At 33.8% G+C, this 9,305-nt stretch overlaps 1 protein-coding gene across 1 annotated transcript in view; it reads right to left on the bottom strand.

Moving 5' to 3' along the window:
• Positions 1 to 6,179: 6,179 nt before the first annotated feature.
• zdhhc9 (zDHHC palmitoyltransferase 9) overlaps positions 6,180 to 9,305 on the bottom strand; it is a 27,902-nt gene continuing 24,776 nt past the window's right edge. The window contains exon 10 of the mRNA XM_032527891.1: positions 6,180 to 9,305. This exon is cut by the window's right edge and continues 325 nt beyond it. The gene's annotated coding sequence lies outside the window, so the exon portion shown is untranslated.

Genomic DNA, 9,305 nt, shown 5'->3' on the forward strand with positions numbered 1-9,305 from the left:
AGGGCAATTCAAAGGGCTTTACACAAAATCAGTTAAAAACAAAACAAAAAAACAGATAAAACACAGGTATAAACAGTTAAAAAAATAAAAAACATTATTAGTAAAAAGTAAATATTTTGACTACTCAAGATGTCCTTAGTAGCTTGCTTTCAGAGCTTTCAACCACTTCTCACAGTCTTAACCTGCAAATGGAAGAGTTTCACATGATCCAAGTATGGAAGCCATCTCCATGACAACTCAGCAAATATAACCCCCTGGTGTAGTCTGTGGGATGTGATCATAAGGTCTGGAAAAAGCCAGTAAGTGAAAGTACACTTTTGGCAGCTTTCAACAAAAACACAATTTGAAGAGACAATTCTCTCCTTTGTGTTGCTTGGATTATATTCATTGATAGTTTTTTCAAAATTGTACTCAAGTACAGGACTTGAGTAAATGTATTTAATTACTTTCCATGACTGCTCATAATGTCAATGCTGACATGCTGATAATGATGTGTTTACCATGTTCACCATCTCAGTTATAGTTCTAAATTTAGCTCGTCACAGCTGAGGCTGGTGGGAATTTGTTTGGCACGTGATTGTATCGCACTGGTACTAGTTTTTACAAATTAAAATTTTGACCTGAGGGTGGCACTAGATGGATCAGCGAAGTAATTACATTTTATTCTCAGGGGACCATGAGTGTCTGCACCAAAACCAATGTTTTGGAGACATTTCAATCTAAGTCCGAAAGTAAAGATACAAATAATCATCTCAACCTGTGTATACTAACTCTAAAGAGTATTCCTGCTATCACACTTTTACTGTTTTCATGAAAACATTAATGTCATATATCCACCGGTAAATGAATAAACAATGTTTAAATTGCTGTGAGACTTTGTTTTGTTCTTGGTTTAAAATGGAGAGAAAAAACATGGGATTTGTGTGAATGATTCAGCAGCATTTACAGTATTGTAATTCTTCCATACGACTTTCGGTCGCCTACTACTTCTGCATACTTCAGCTCCAACAACCGTTCAAATATTAAAATATTTAAGGACATTTGTGCTTGTATTCAACCTTTTCAAAATATTAAACCTTATTTTCTTTTTACGTTGAAAGTCAATGGAGCAATCTTCAAATCCTCTTCAGGCTTCTTCCACCTTGAAATGCCTCTTTTAAATAATTTGACTTTTAAACTATTCACAAAACCTTAAGCAATCAGAAAGTTATTCAGCCTTTAGACATTTTAAGTTTTAGATGCAGCACTGTTTACAGTTAGTGCTTCTTTCAGGCTTTTCTGCGTTTATAATGGGTGTGTATTGCGTGACTTCAGTCTTCTGTGTTCTTCCAGACATTCTTTAACATACTATGACTTTTTTATCACTTTTTCAACATACTCTAATATGACTCTAATATGTTTTCGACATGCTGTGCTATCACTTTTTATCACTTTTTTAGACAAGGTATACTATGACTTTTTTATCACTTTTTTGGACATACTATACCATAACGTCTTTCGATGAACTATACTATTTTCTCAACATACTATGACCTTTTGTCACTTTTTACAACATACCATACTATGACTTTTTCATGACTTTTTTGACATGCTATACTATGACTTTTTGTGAATTTTTTTGAACATACTATACCATTACTTTTTTCAACATACTATACTATGGCTATTATTGACATACTATACTATGACTTTTTTCAAAAAATTGTACTATGACTTTTTATCAATTTTATCAACATAATATACTATGACTTTTCATGACTTTTTTGACATACTGTACTGTGACTTTTTGATAATTTTTCAACATACTATGCCGTTACTTTTTTCTACATGCTATATTGACTTTTCTCGACATATTATACCATGGCTATTATTGACATACTATACTATGACTTTTTTTTCAATAAACTATGTTATGACTTTTTATCAATTTTATCAACATAATGTATTATGACTTTTTCACTTTTTTTGACATACTATGTATTAACTTTTTTCACTTCATTTTTTTTAACATACTATACTATGACTTATTACAACATGCTATACAGACTTTTTTTTGACCTATTATACTATGACTTTTTTCGACATACCATACTATGACTCTTTTATCACTTTTTTGGACATACTATAACTTTTTTTGATAAACTATTCTGTAACTTTTTATCACATTTTTCGACATACTGTACTATGACTTTTTCATGATTTTTTTTGACATGACATACTGTAACATTTTTGTTAATTCTTTCAACATACTATACCATTACTTATTTAGACATACAATGCTGACTTTTTTTATCACTTTTCTTGATAAATTATACTATGACTTTTGTATCTATTTTTTCAACACTACATACATTGCGACTTATTCATAATTCTTTTTTGTCCCTTTTTTGACATCATATACTATTAATTTTTTTATCACTTTTTTTGACATACTATATTCTATGACTATTGTTGACATATTATATTATGACTTTTTTCACTAGTTTTGACATACTATATAATAATTTTTTCACTTTTCTTTAACATACTCTACTATGACTTATTATGACATGCTATACCATGACTTGTTTATCACTTTTTTTTAACATACTGCACCATGACTTTTTTATGACTTTTTGACATGATATAATATGATTTTTTGACATACTATACTGTGACTTTTTGATAATTTTTTTAAACATACTATGCCATTTCTTTTTCATCATGCTATACTGACTTTTCTCGACATACTATACCATGGCTATTACTGACATACTATACCAAGACTTTTTTTCAATAAACTTTGATATGACTTTTTATCAATTTTATCAACATAATACATTATGACTTTTTATCACTTCTTTCAACATATTATGCTATGACTTTTTCATGAATTTTTTGACATACTATACTATGACTTTTTTGTTCCTTTTTTTGACATCATATACTGTGACTTTTTTATCACTTGTTTTGACTTACTATAACTATGACTATTGTTGACATACTATATTATGACTTTTTCACTTTATTATACTACTATAATATGACTTATTACAACATGATACACAGACTTATTTTTACCTATTATACTATCACTTTTTTCGACATTCTATATTATGACTTTTTTATCACCTTTTTTGAAATACTACAACTTTTTTTCGATAAACTATACTTTAACTTTTTATCACTTTTCTCAACATACTATATGACTGTTGTTGACATACTATACAATTACTTTTTTATCACTTTTTTTGATAAATTATACCATGACTTTTTAATCTATTTTTTCAACATACTACATAAATGATGACTTATTCATGACATTTTTCGACAAGCTATACTATGATTTTGTTCAAAATACCGCACTTTGAAAGTGGGAGAGAGGGAGAACCGCATGCACTCCCATACTATAACTTTGTTCAACATACTATACTATGACTATTTTCGAAATATTAGATATGGTGGCATGGTAGCTCAGTAGTTAGAACTTCTGCAAGTAGCATCAGCAAATAGGCACTGCAGTATTTAATCCACAGTCTGGGCTGGGCCTTTCTGTGTGGAATTTGCATTTTTTTCCAGACTTTCTTTGACACACTAACTTTTACTTTTTACAAAATGCTATACTATTTTTTAGAGTACTTACGGTTTACGGTCCCAGAACACTATTACGTAATGTAGGTCCGGATAGAGTTGTTCAAAAAGGCTCTACTTGGAATGACCTACAGAAATCACCCAAATTACAGTGTCTAATTTCCTTAAATGAGTTTAAAGGTCATGTTAAAACCATAGAACATGAGTCCATTCACACATGCAAATGTTTTAATTAATGGCACTTTTATTTAATTGAAATCCACTTAAGTTGCCTTTGCCTCTTTTGTGTTTCTTTTGTAATTTTAAATTTTTGTTACATGTAACAAATTTGTCCTGCTATCTTGGCCATGTCTCCCTTGAAAAGAGATTTTACATCTTAATGAGACTAACCTCGTTAAATAAAGGTTAAAGAAAAAAATAAAAATGACTTTTTTTGACATGATATACTGTAACTGTTTTTCACTTTTATCAACATACTATACTATGCCTAAGTTTGACATGTCAGACAAGTTAGACAAGTCTGTCTCTGTCTTTCTCTCTCTCTCTTTCTTTCTCTCTCTCTCTCTCTCTCTCTCTCTCTCTCTCTCTCTACTCTCACCCCAACCAGTCGAGGCAGATGACCGTCCACCCTGAGCCATGGTTGTGCTCGAGGTTTCTGCCTCCTAAAGGAAGTTTCTCCTTGCCTCTGTCGCCTAGTGCTTGGTCTTGGTGGGAATTGTTGGGTTTCTGTAAACAACATCACAGAGTCCGGTCTAGACCTGCTCTTTTATCAAAAGTGCAATGAGACAACTGTTGTTGTTGTTTGGCGCTATATAAATAAAATTGAATTGAATTAAATAATATACTTTGACTTTTTATCATTTTTTGGACATACTGTACTATGACTATTTTTGACATGCGGTCCCAGAACTATGCCTTTTTTATCACTTTTTTCAACACACTATATTAAGACATTTTTTTATAAACTATACCAATACTTTTTTTATCACTTTTTTTTTAAATACTAGACCATGACTTTTTCAATTTACTATACTAGGACTTTAAATCACTTTTATTAACACACTGTACTATGACTTCTTTAACACTTTTTTTGACATACTACACTATGACTGTTTCTGACGAATAATGTCACGACTGTCAACGTATTTTATTTGGTGGCATGGTGGCTCAGTGGTTAGCACTGGGCCTTTTTGCGTGGAATTTGCATGTTATTACGGACTTTTTTCGACATACTATACTGTGACTTTTTCATTACTTGTTTGGACATACTAAACTATGACTTTTTTTGACATGCTATTTTTCACTTTTATCAACATACTATTCTATGACTATTTTCAATATACTATACTATGACTTGTTAATCACTTTTTTCGACATGCTGCTTTTTGACAAGTAACGCCATGACTGTTTTCAATGTATTTCATTTGGTGCCATGGTGGCTCAGTGGTTAGCTCTGGGCCTTTTAGTGTGGAGTTTGCATGTTCTTCCAGCCTTTTTTCAACATACCATCCTGTGACTTTTTCATCTTTGTTTCGACATACTATACTATGATTTTTTTTATCCCTTTTTTTGACATGCTTTACTGTGACTTGTTTCATTTTTTTTGACATACTATACTATGACTTTTAAAGACATGGAATAAAATTTTACAGATAAACACTTGGAAACTACTAATAGCACGAATAGCTCATTCATAACGGTCAGTTCCAAGAGGTTCCACATCATTCCGATGCGACTGATGAGACTTTTAAGGAAATAATTACTGATGTCTGATCATCGGTAACCTCATAGCTGCCCATGGACATGCTTGAAAAATGTACTTTTTACACAATAGGTCACTGATGATGAAAAAACGTTATATCTAAAGCGTTTGTTTTAAAAACTAATAGCTGTGAAAGTTGTGAGAGGATGTCTGAAACATATTATGTAAATTCAGAAATGAGAAATCTATTAAAATTACAATCCTGAAAGGTGCATAAATGATTATTTGCTGTATTTTTCTATTTTCTAAAATTTCTTTCCACTAACTCACAAGTGTGAAATGTTTAATGGCTGCAACTCACTGTGATGGAAGTGAAAATGAACAATAACACATTACAATTGATTTATATTCATTATTTATACAGTACATCATGTATGTTTGTGTATTTATGACATTAATAAATGTATTATTAATGATGAATATATTATTGTTATATGTATGTATTTATATATATATATATATATATATATATATGTGTGTATCCTGAATACGTTTACACCTGTGATCCGATCACTTGGTCCACTCCATGTCTGTCTCTATCAATATGTCTGTCTAGTGGCGCAGATATGCAAAACATCTGAACCTCTATCATTTCTAACTCTTTATTTTTCATCCTTCATTCCCTCACTTCTTTACTTTCTTCTTATTACGCAATTATGCCAGTCATCCAGTTTAGCTTTAGCAATTTAGCTTTTCAGCATTCACAAGTATTTTTATGCAGGAAATGCATTTTCTGTTCCAGTTATTCTTTCATTGGTTTAAAAGTAAAACAAAAACAAAAAAACTATCAAAATGTTCACGGACCAAACTCCAATAAAAAATAAAAAAACTTATTTTAAAAGACAAATAATAAGACAATATTGTTTATTTACCAGACACATTGATCATGTAAAAAGAAGTGAAGTAAATTGAGTGAAATACATATAATCACAGTGCTGATACTTAACAAAGTGAACATAAATAACAAGTTCCATCAATGGTATAGTACTGTATCTGTATACATAATGCAATGTAATAGATTGATCAGAGCATTCAGATCTGACCACGTCTTGGCATTTTAACACAAGAACCATCCTACAAGAGCTCAGCTCGGATCTACATTCCGCAAAACCTTTAGGGCTAAAAAATTAAGCCGTCCCTTTTAAAATCTCCCCTCCCTTTCATAGAATAACAATCACATACATTCTTGCTTCTCGGTGACAGCAATGCAAAGTGATAAAATATACCAAACTGTCTTCAAATACTTTCCAGTGAACTTTCTTTGTGCACAAAGAAAGTTCAACCAGTAAGTGGCGCTTTAAAAACTGGTTTTGGATTAGTACTTCTTATTGGAAAGTTTTCGAAACAATTACTCGGTTACACTTTTTTATACTTCACAAAAAAATACTGCCACACAGTTTGCAGCTCCTCCCAATGAAGAAGTGTCACTTATCTCTCCTTTTTCCATCTGAGTGTAGAGATTAGTCAACTAACTGATTAGTCAATCGACAGACAGTGTATTGCCAACAATGATCTAAAGCACATATGGACAGAATTTGCTAGTTTCAGCTTTTCAAATGTAAATATTTTCTGATATTTAATTGAATATTTTCCTGTTTTGGATTTGGTGTTTGGACTGAATGTCAACTTTCCCTATTTTCTGACATTATATAAACCAAACAAGCAATCCGGTAATCAACAAAATCTTCCATGTATGAACAATAATGGGAAAATTGCCTAGATTAATGTTTTATCATCCAAAGTGTCTAATATCTTAAGATTTAAACTGCTCCATCAATATTATGGTACAATGAAAATAATCAAACAGACACAAACAATCTCAGCATCCTAACATTCATTTTTGGCAAATAAAATCTTTAGGACAAATTGTGACCTTTGGGAGTCTTTATAATAAATAATCTTGTGAAGATTCCAAAATCTGATACAATGCTCTTGACACACTACACAAGTATATTTCACAAACATTTACTGTCTTGCATACAACACAACCACTATTAAAAACCCTCGCTATCAGCTAAAATCATTTAAATACCAAGAATAACCTTCACTTTCTCTCTCTCCCTCTCTTCCCTTTGTGTGGATCATTTCTCGCCCAGCGGTCTGTGACCAAAACAAAATAAACTCTCAAGCCATCTTAAAGGCTGAAAAACACAGATGTGTAAAGAGAAAAATCTCTCAGCCTCGGCTTTATTGTCGGCGATAATGAGCCTGCCACAGACGGCTGCGGGGGGGGGGGGGGTGGGGGGGGGGGGGGGGTGCCTCGGCCTTGGGTAGCTGTCCGCGAAGATGCAAGGAGAAGGAGAAGAGTTAAATATGTTTGTATAGGAAGAGAAGGCGCCAGGAAGAGAGATGACTCAGAAGAGGATCAGCTCTGGTCTGATTAGCAGGAGGTGCCCACCAAACCTATGCTTCAAAAAACAATACTTTGCTGCAAACTTTCCTCCTCACCAAACAGCGGAGAGGTTTTCGGTACATCTTTACTTCTCAAATCTACGTACAGTTCAACGTTGGCTTTGCTTAGTTTTTGCTTCAAAAGGTCTAACTCAGTGGTTCCCTACCTTTCAGATCTGTGCCCCCCCTAAAACACAAATGCCATGTGCCTACCAACTGTGATCAATTCAACCAAAGAGTAATTGTTTCTTCTTGTTTTTTCAGGGAATAACCTTTTGGATTTTTTACTAAGAATTAGATAAGAAGATTAGTGTTGTTCTCATGTCTGTATGCTAAATATGAAGCTAGAGCCAGCAGCTGGAAAACAGGGAAATAATCAATTGCAATACAGCGTAATAATTAGTGAGCTTTAGAGGTTATGTTTTACCTTGGGACAGAGCCAGGCTAGTGGTTTCCCTCTGTTCCCAGTCTTTATGCTAAGCTAACCATCTCATGGCTGTAGTTTTATATTTACTATGCAGACATGGGAGTACTGATCTTATCTAACTCTCAGCAGGAAAGCGAATAAGCTTTTCTCCCAAAACTTCTATTCCCTAAATAATCGCGTGACCCCTTATAAGGGTCCTGACCTCCAAGATGGGAACCACTAGACTAATGAATGTATAAATATTGGCATTTCTCTTTTAACACGGTATCAGTGGTTAGAACGGATCTCAAGGCCTTCTCAGTTGGTCGACCTCAGTTGCATTATGATAAGGCACTGTTACTACTTGTGCCTACTATCATCAGAAGTCAGGCCCTTTCTCTCACACACAATGGGACTCTGGCTGAGCGTCGCCTGGGTACAAGACTTTATCCGTGCGTCAAGCTATTTCATCTATTTCAGAGCACCGACGTCACACTACATCCTTGATATATAAAAATGGAAGGACAGGCGTTGGTCTGGATCACTTAAAAAAAAATGTAAATAACAACAGTACTGATGCAGCAATATCAGAATACAAGGTAGATTTTGACTTTTCTGTTAGGAGCCTGAGGATATCTCAGCTAAGGATTTGCACATCCTCCCCCTGCCTAGACTTTAGGTGTTAACCCTTCTGTCCACACTCATCTAAAAGCTGCTTGTCCAGCCTTCCAACGGTTTGCATAGGGCATGTAATATGCACAACAACAAAAAACTATGCATGAAGTTTTATACATGTCCAGAAGTAGTATTGTCTTTGCCAGAGACTTGCAAGGAGTATATTTGTACTGGCCTCTCACAATAAATGTCATTATGCAATTTTAAATTAAGAACAAAAGTAGTACGGACAATCAAAACACCCACAGGTGACCTGTTGGGAATTCATACGCGTTGAATTTGTTTTTCTCTGCAATTCTTCCAGCAGCTTTTCCCCCTGCGTGTCTTTTCCATGCAGTGTTCAGGACACAGAGGAAGCTGCTGATTTTGGGTTTTCCATTAAGTCCCTCCCCCTGCTGCAGGAGCTGGTGTCAATCAAATGGCTCTGCAGCTACTGGTGAGGAGAGGAGGGAAGAGGAGGAGCTGCCGCAGAAACTCTCCTCTTCTGGTGGAATGTGTGTG

Source organism: Etheostoma spectabile, chromosome 10, assembly GCF_008692095.1.
Source record: "Etheostoma spectabile isolate EspeVRDwgs_2016 chromosome 10, UIUC_Espe_1.0, whole genome shotgun sequence".
Lineage (NCBI taxonomy): Eukaryota > Metazoa > Chordata > Actinopteri > Perciformes > Percidae > Etheostoma > Etheostoma spectabile.